The following is an 8,248-nucleotide window of genomic DNA, read 5'->3' as shown; positions in this document are numbered from 1 at the left end:
TGTTCAATAGTTTCTCAGTGGTGCCATTCATGTTATCCTCTAATTTGGAAATGCGAGTTTTGGTGGCAGCAATGCATTTTTCTTGCTTAACCAGTGCATCGACCATTGTGTCCGACTTGCTGCATCAAGTGGTCAAGCTTATTCTTGATGGAAGTCAAGCTCTGTTTATTTTTGCGCTGGAGAGGGGGAACGTCTGGACTATCAATCTCAGGAGGTGTATCTGCCCTATCAACAGACATAGTACTGGCCGCTTTCTTGGCCTCAAAGTTCAACTTTGTCTGTTCATGCTCGGGTCTATCCATATGAGATGTCATGCCATTGTGGCACACCGGCCTACATCAGAAGTTGCCACCAGTGTTGCCGTCAGAGAGGCAATGCGGATCATCTCACCATTATGCAGGCTCTGGTGAGTGCCCCAATGACCTTATTGGGACTAACCGCGAGTGAGCAACAGTGTTCAGTGGGCCCATGCAATAGCCAGTTTTTTACACATCAGCTCCCACTATAGCCGATGAAACTTGCCCCCAGTGCAAACACAAGTGTCACCTCACCTGTCAGGTCACTGGGCTCGTCTCCTGCAGTCACTGATGACGCAAGTGAACAAACTCATCAGGTTGGAATAAGCCAGCATAAATTAGTTGTATGAAGACCTATCTAGTGTTTTGTCTCTGTATTCACCAGTAGAAGGGGGGACATAATGCCAGTCAAAGGAGCAAATGAGAATTTAGTGCAGTGTTGATGGCATAACATTATTTCTGTTGTGGTCCTGCCCACCAGACCAGCCTAGCAAGCTGTGCGAAATGAGCAGGCAGCCTGCAATTAGCAGTGACAATCCCCTCTTGCCCCTCGCAGTGCAGTACAAACCCCAAGTATCTTGCTGCTCATCTCACCGTCTTCCCTACATCAACTATCACCCAGCGCTGCTGTGGCTGAGGCCCATGCATGTCTATCACTCCTCGCGGCTGGATGGGCCAGCCAGGTCCCTGTAGGCAAGCTAGGACCCTCGACTGCAGGCCTCACAGTCTTCTGGGGTTCCCCAGGATGCCCGGTCCTCTATCAGCAAGGAGGTATTGGAGGTCACCCCCCTCCGGGCCTTCTTACAGACTAGCACGGCCCCAGCGCACCGCCTGGGCTGCCACACTCTCTCCAACTACAGGTGATGGCACGGCAATGCCACAATACAGGCCAATGTGGGCCTACTGCTCACCGCACACTGACAGGCCCTCCTGGTGCAGACAGGCCAGCGAGGAGCACCAATAGGATGTGAAACAACTCAGGGAGCTGCATGGAGCTCCGGTTTGATGTCAGGTTCTGTACGCCTCCGGTGAAATCACAGCAGGAAATGTTATAGCGTGATACCGTCTGCAATAGAAGTATGCAACAGGATCATTGAGCCCAGCACAGGGAGCTTCACATTGATGCAGCCATCTTGTAGCTGGGCACTCTAGTGCCCCAATGCTCAAAATATTTAGGACAAATAAGGTGTTTCTCATAATTACCTGAAGATTTGGAAATTCTGAAAGTATAGTGGAATCGATTTCCTTGACCATTAAAATAGCTTTGAGCAGGTGAACATCAGACCAACTGAGCTGATCGCCAACAAGGAAATCTTTGCAGTGTGCTTCTAAAACCTGTAGAATAGAGAATAATACTTGCACAGTTTAGAAAATGTTGAGGTGCCATCCTGTACATATACACCCAAAGAAGCTTTCCATAGTTTAACATCATCTTTTTTCATGATGTTTTGGCTTTCAGACACCTTTGAAGTGCTTCTTCAAACTGATATCGGCCATGCCTATGTCCTGCCCACGACTGCACAATTGTACATCAGACACATAATCTAAACACTATCCGTACCAGATTTATTAAGCAAAATGGATACGGCCAGAACTCCTTCCTCAAGAAGCTATGGTAAATGAAGAGGGCAACTCTAGGGCTGACTATTTTCATACACTCGAGACAGAATAGGTATATAGGAGTTAATCACACCTAAGCTCATTCAAAGTGTTGTGCATAATTCATTGTTATGCACAATTGAGTGTTTGATTGGTTCAGATGCTCCGTCCATCATCACCCCCTTTTGTACCGCTTTGTTCGCCATAAGTTGGCAGGGTATGCTAAGACGTGAGTCCCTTGCTCACTTTGCCACTGGATTCAAGCAAGCCTGGCTGAAGACGGCTGTAATGTCAGAAACCGGTCCTAGGACGCTTGTTTCCGGTCCAGGGAAGGCATGGCTTGGCAGTTCGGGCTGGACTGTTCCCATGAGGCACAGGTTCAGACTGATTTGCATATGGCCATGTCTGAACTGGGGTGGCAGAGTGGGCTAAAGAACGCCGATGGATTAAACCCAGATCTGTTGGCTGGGTACGAGTGTTTGATTGGTTCAGATGCTCCGTCCATCACCACCCCCTTTTGTACCGCTTTGTTCGCCATAAGTTGTCAGGGTATGCTCAGATGTGAGTCCCTTGCTCACTTTGCCACTGTATTCAAGCAAGCCTGTCTGAAGACGGCTGTAATGCCAGAAACAGGTCCTAGGAAGCTTGCTTCCAGTCCAGGGAAGGCATGGCTTGGCAATTCGGGCTGGACTGTTCCCATGAGGCACAGGGTCAGACTGATTTGCATATGGCCATGTCTGAACTGGGGTGGCAGAGTGGGCTAAAGAACGGTGATGGATTAAACCCAGATCTGTTGACTGGGTGTGAGTGTTTGATTGGTTCAGATGCTCCGTCCATCACCACCCCCTTTTGTACCGCTGTGCATAATTCATAAGCACAGAGGGGGTCATTACGATGGCCATCGTGGTGGTGATCGGGACTGCCTACCATGCATGCGACGGTCCCGCACTCCAAATTAGGATGTGACCGCCACCATGGCAGTCACATCTTGCAATTTAACAGTACGGCGGGTGCTGCTGACTGCAGCACCAGCTGCGTTATTAATAAAGCAGGTTGTGCATTTCACCGCCATCATAATGACCCCCATAGTACTCTCAACACCAATCTAGCCTATACAACGTATTTCATTTCTGGAGCTGACAGGTTGTTCCTATTCCTACATTCAGAGCAGACATTTAGGAAGTAAAGCTATTTTAGATCAAGGAACACTTACAGTTTTCCTGACTGTTGTTAGTTCTTGTTCATCGTGTTTATTTATAGAGCATCTCTCTTTTCATAAGAAATTAAACTGTGGCTGTAGTATTGTTGCTGTCCCTTTTTACTTTTATATCAGGAACAGATAATAAATTCTAACTGGACTGTTTGGTCTATTCAGTTTGCAGGATGAGATTTACCGGAATTCTCCATCAAGCACTCAGTGTGGGCTCCTGGCAGCAGTGCAACACAGAACTGTGTGGGGTACAAACTTTTTATTCACAGTATAATGATCTAGCCTACCTGCTGCATTATAGGTGACCTGATGACCAGAATGTAGACCTGTATTTTCGTTTTGTTCTGGTTCACTGACAAAATATTGAGGTAAAAAATACAGAAGTAAAAAAATATTGGTGAAAAAATAAAGAATGCGAAAATATCATCTCCATATACTTAAACAGGTAAGTACAAAAATATCAGAAAAAAATATCGGTGTAAAGAATAAGGTTGTACAAAATATCGATTTTGATATATATAAAATAAAATAATACATATTAAATATATGAAATAATAACATTTATATTTAAAAAAAAGTATTTTTAATATAAATTAAAAAAATATATAATACATGTAAAAGTTAAACACACACACATGATAATTCATATATATTTACTTTAAAACAATTAATAAGCTATTAATTGTAATTTATTTTATCATTTTAAAATTATATAAAAATGTACAAATATATATATATATATATATATATATATATATATATATATATATATTACCTACTGGCTATCGCCAGTAGGTATATATAGTTAGGATTAATTCCCTATGGGATTTTTGAAAATTCTATGTCTAATAACTTTGGCGTTTGTGGACGGAATCGGCTGAAATTTTCAGGAAAATGGCACATTTTGTTTCTGAGCAGCCCCTGAAAATTTGGTGGGGTTTCGTCAAGGGGGGGGCTGAGAAAAAAGGGGGGTCCCAAAACGCGTTTTTTACATTGAGTTTTCCATAGGGCGGTTGGACTCACTTTTAGCTCGAACGGCTGAATGGATTTGCACGAAACTTGGCAAAATTGTAGGGACTGTTAGCCCGATGTGCCTTTGCTAGGTCTCAATATATGTGCTTCAGTGGATTTTGAGAAATTAAAGTTTAAATCAAGATATATATCTGTAACAGCGCTCCGGTCCGCTTACTTTTCGCGTTTCGGAACTTTGCGCGCAGAAAGCTGATTGGCTCTCCGGTGTCTGTCAACATTCTAAACAGTCCGGAGCGGCCGCCATCTTGTCTCTCGGTAGGATCGAGAGAGAAGAAGAGGTGAAAAACGAAGGGGGAATTTAATGAAAGGGGGCAAGGTATCCCCCTCTTGACCCCCTAGGAATGTTGTTGGGGTTATTAAAGGGTCCCGTGGGGAAAAGAAAAAAAAAATGATTTTTCACGGTAGAAGCGCTTCACGGGCCGCGAACTGGGCCGCAAACTGGTAGCGAAACGGGAATTCGCCATTTTGTGCTTCGTTAATTAAATTACTAGGTATAAGGGGGTGCGGGAGACGTATCCTAATCCCCTATGTTTCCTGAGGGTGGCTGAGGAGGCTGATATATGTTGATACATCTCTTCCAGCGGCTGCGCCATCTTGCCTTTTTTCCAATGCCACAATTTTGTCGTGCACGGCAGCCATTTTAGATGCCAGGCTGGTCCCAGGCTATCACCTACCCCTGCGGATGTAGTTTATGGCCCCAGCTGTAGAGAATTCAGACATGCCAACCCTCCCGATTCAGGCGTGTGACTACTGATTTCAGTGCTAGTCTCCCACCTCCCGATTTCTGCAAGCAAAAACCCGGGGGCATATTACGAACAACTAGCGATAATTTTTGTCTCTAACTTGTTTAGAGACAAAAATTATCGCCGCATATCGGCGATTTTTATCGCAGATAAACCTTGCTATTATCGCAGAAAAGTCAGCGATATTCATGTATTATCGAGCAAATGCTCTTAGCCATGTTATCCACCTCCCATTGGATAACATGGCTAAGAACTGCTCAGGGCAGGTGTTAGATTTTGGAGATATTCGCGCTTAGCGCAAATATCTCCAAAAGTTGGTAATAGGAGAAAGCGATGTTAGGGACTGTTTCCAGTTGCTAACATGTTGGCACGCCACTTTGCATGTTATTAGTGATAAGTATCACTGACATGCAAAGCGGGGCCCAAGATGGTCGCTATCTCCTTTTAGCTGTCACTAACTGGTGTTAGCGACAGCTTGGTAATAGGGAGATAATTTTATTTCCGCTTTCATGGCTTTTAAAGCCAAAAAAGCGGAGATAAACCCCCTTGATAATATGCCCCACGATTCCTTGGGGGTTTCAGCTGACAGGGCTTGGTATTGTGTTACATGGTAATTTTTCCAGGAAACGTCAGAGGGTCGATGCAGGGGTTCTAGAAGAGGTGATAAACCATTTAAGCCTCATGAACAAGCGCATGGTCTTTTAAAGATTTGTGAAGTACTCGGGGCGGCGGTGTGTGTGTGCCCTCTTTCAGGAGCGGGCGGGGGGGCACTGCCAGCAACTTGCCAGGTCAGGTAGTGTTCAACACGTGCATAACCCTTTCTCTGCCTGCTATTGCGCTCCATGCTTCGGAAAGGTAAGAAAAAGAACGTGCATTTGAGTTTGAAATGTCCGATCCTGCAGCAGCACACTTCCAAAGCCCACACATGACAATAACCCGATTCAAGGCCCTATTCACCCGTTTTTAAAAAAATAGATAACACTCCAACAAAGTAAGATTATAAAACTTTATTAACTTTTAACTATAATGAACGGAACAAAAACTAAAAACATTTAAACATTTTTCAACTCAAAAAGCAACAATGGTTAGAAGCTGTCTTTTGTGCGAATAGTCCCAAGGCAGCACAACGTGCAGAGTTCTGGACGGCACCCAGGTGATGTCGCCTGGGTGCCGCACTGGTTTTGGGATCCTACAATGCAGCACAGAAAAACAGCGTGGGGCGTCCCGGGTGGTGCGGGGGGAGGCCTCGTCAGTAGCGGTCTGTTGTGCGAATAGTCCCAAGGCAGCAGAACGCGTTGAGATGTTGATGGGACTGTGTCCAGTGTCCCATGGCTGACACAACATGTACGACAGGCACCCAGGTGATGTTCAGTAAACTGCCGCACTGGTTTTGGTATCCTACAATGCTGCTCCGAAAATTGGCGTGCGGCGGCCCGGGGGGGGGGGCGTGGGGGAGGCGGCGTGAACGGGCCTCCCCAGGTGGCGGCCATCTAGCTGAGTTGCGCCCGCTCTTGCGGCTACAGCGTCTCGCTCACCATGTTGTTGAGTTGCTCCCACTCTTGCAGTGCAGCGATAGGCGGCTGCCACATGGCTCTTAAAATGGCGGACGGCTCCTCGGTTTTGGGCCTGGTCCACTGAAATGGCCCTGGGACACCTTGGAACTCGGACGCTTGCCTGTTAGGGCTTGGGCTCCATTCTCGAAAAGCGTCCCCTCAGCCGTGAAGATTCTACAAAAGTCTTGGGGGCCCCCGACTCCCGCAGGCTTCCGGTGGGGAGCGGCTGCCATGATTGCTCGCGGAATGACCACGACGGAGCCACGAGATGGTGGTGCTCTCATGCTGACGCCAGCTTCAGTCTGAATGATCCAGAAACAAGGTGGGGCTTTCATCGTTTGCGAAAAAAAAATGTTCTAAACCAATGAAAAGTGTTATTTTTAGGTCATATGACCAAGACTTCCATCTTTAGGAAACCAAAAGTAAAATGAACCAATGAAAAGTTTTATAAACAAGTCACATGACCTGTTATGCGGCATAGGGCTACAAAAAGCGTAGAAAATCCGTTGGCACGTGAGGCGGCGTCAGTAGCGGACCGATGTGCGAATAGGCCGAAGGCAGCACAACGCGCCGAGATCCGGATGGCACCGAGGTGGTGTCCAGCAAATTGCCGCACTGGTGTGGCCATCCTACAATGCTGCGCCGAAAGACGGCGTGTCCAGCTGAGTTGCGGTCACTGTTGCGGTACAGTGACTCGAACGCGCCGAGATCCGGATGGCACCGAGGTGGTGTCCAGCAAATTGCCGCACTGGTGTGGCCATCCTACAATGCTGCGCCGAAAGACGGCGTGTCCAGCTGAGTTGCGGTCACTGTTGCGGTACAGTGACTCGAACGCGCCGAGATCCGGATGGCACCGAGGTGGTGTCCAGCAAATTGCCGCACTGGTGTGGCCATCCTACAATGCTGCGCCGAAAGATGGCGTGTCCAGCTGAGTTGCGGTCACTCTTGCGGTACAGTGACTCGAACGCGCCGAGATCCGGATGGCACCGAGGTCGTGTCCAGCAAGTTGCCGCACTGGTGTGGCCATCCTACAATGCTGCGCCGAAAGTCAGTGTAGGGTGCCCCGTTGGCTTATGAGGTGATGTCAGTAGTGGACCGATGTGTGAATAGGTCGGAACCAGCACAAGGCGCCAAGATCCGAATGGCAAGTCCTGGATGTTGAGTGCCTCAGTTGAGAGTTCTGAGCAGTGCTTGTAAGACTGTCTGAAGCTTATTTGCACCTGCTGCAGCTTCACTATTGCCCTGGTGTGGCCAAAGGTCGCACATGACATAGGCGGCCGGCTCCCGAGGTCCGGCGGAACTTTTTTCCTTTTCCTTTCTGCTTCTTTTCCTACAATCCGTTTCATCTGAAGACACGACCAGGTCCCTGAATGTGTGCAGGGGGACGCTATTGATTGAATGAAAATGGCGGCTTGACACAAAGCTGACTCAAGCGTTACTGTTGATGCTATACAGACAAAAATTGGTTTTCAGTTTGTACATTCTTCATGTTTTTTTTTTCCATCCAAGTCGATTCCGCAACTGTTAGACACCTTTGTTCTTGCAACCTAATGGCCCGCTCGTTACGTTCTTCTACAGTGTAAATGTCTCCTCATCATATACGATTTCAGTTTGCTCCGTGGCCGGCCCACGTGGTTATAGGCCCGTATTTGTATACTGACATTTTCACAATAAAGGTTTTTAAAACAAAACACGGTAGTAGTATTTACATTGGTAAAGTTTTTACTTTTAGTCACTGTTTTCGAATCAGTAAAAGGCAAGTGAAATAAAGCAGTCCAATTACATGACGGATAAAAGGTATAATATGTAGGAACG

At 46.8% G+C, this 8,248-nt stretch overlaps 1 pseudogene; it reads right to left on the bottom strand.

The window, feature by feature from the left end:
- Positions 1-1,203: 1,203 nt before the first annotated feature.
- The window catches only part of LOC147707399 (glutathione S-transferase 3-like), a 112,728-nt pseudogene continuing 105,683 nt past the window's right edge, over positions 1,204-8,248 (bottom strand).

The sequence above is a fragment of the Lissotriton vulgaris genome, chromosome 6 (assembly GCF_964263255.1).
Source record: "Lissotriton vulgaris chromosome 6, aLisVul1.2, whole genome shotgun sequence".
In the NCBI taxonomy this organism is placed as follows: domain Eukaryota; kingdom Metazoa; phylum Chordata; class Amphibia; order Caudata; family Salamandridae; genus Lissotriton; species Lissotriton vulgaris.
Note: the sequence above shows the minus strand (reverse complement) of the source record. Positions and strands in the feature narration are given on the sequence as shown.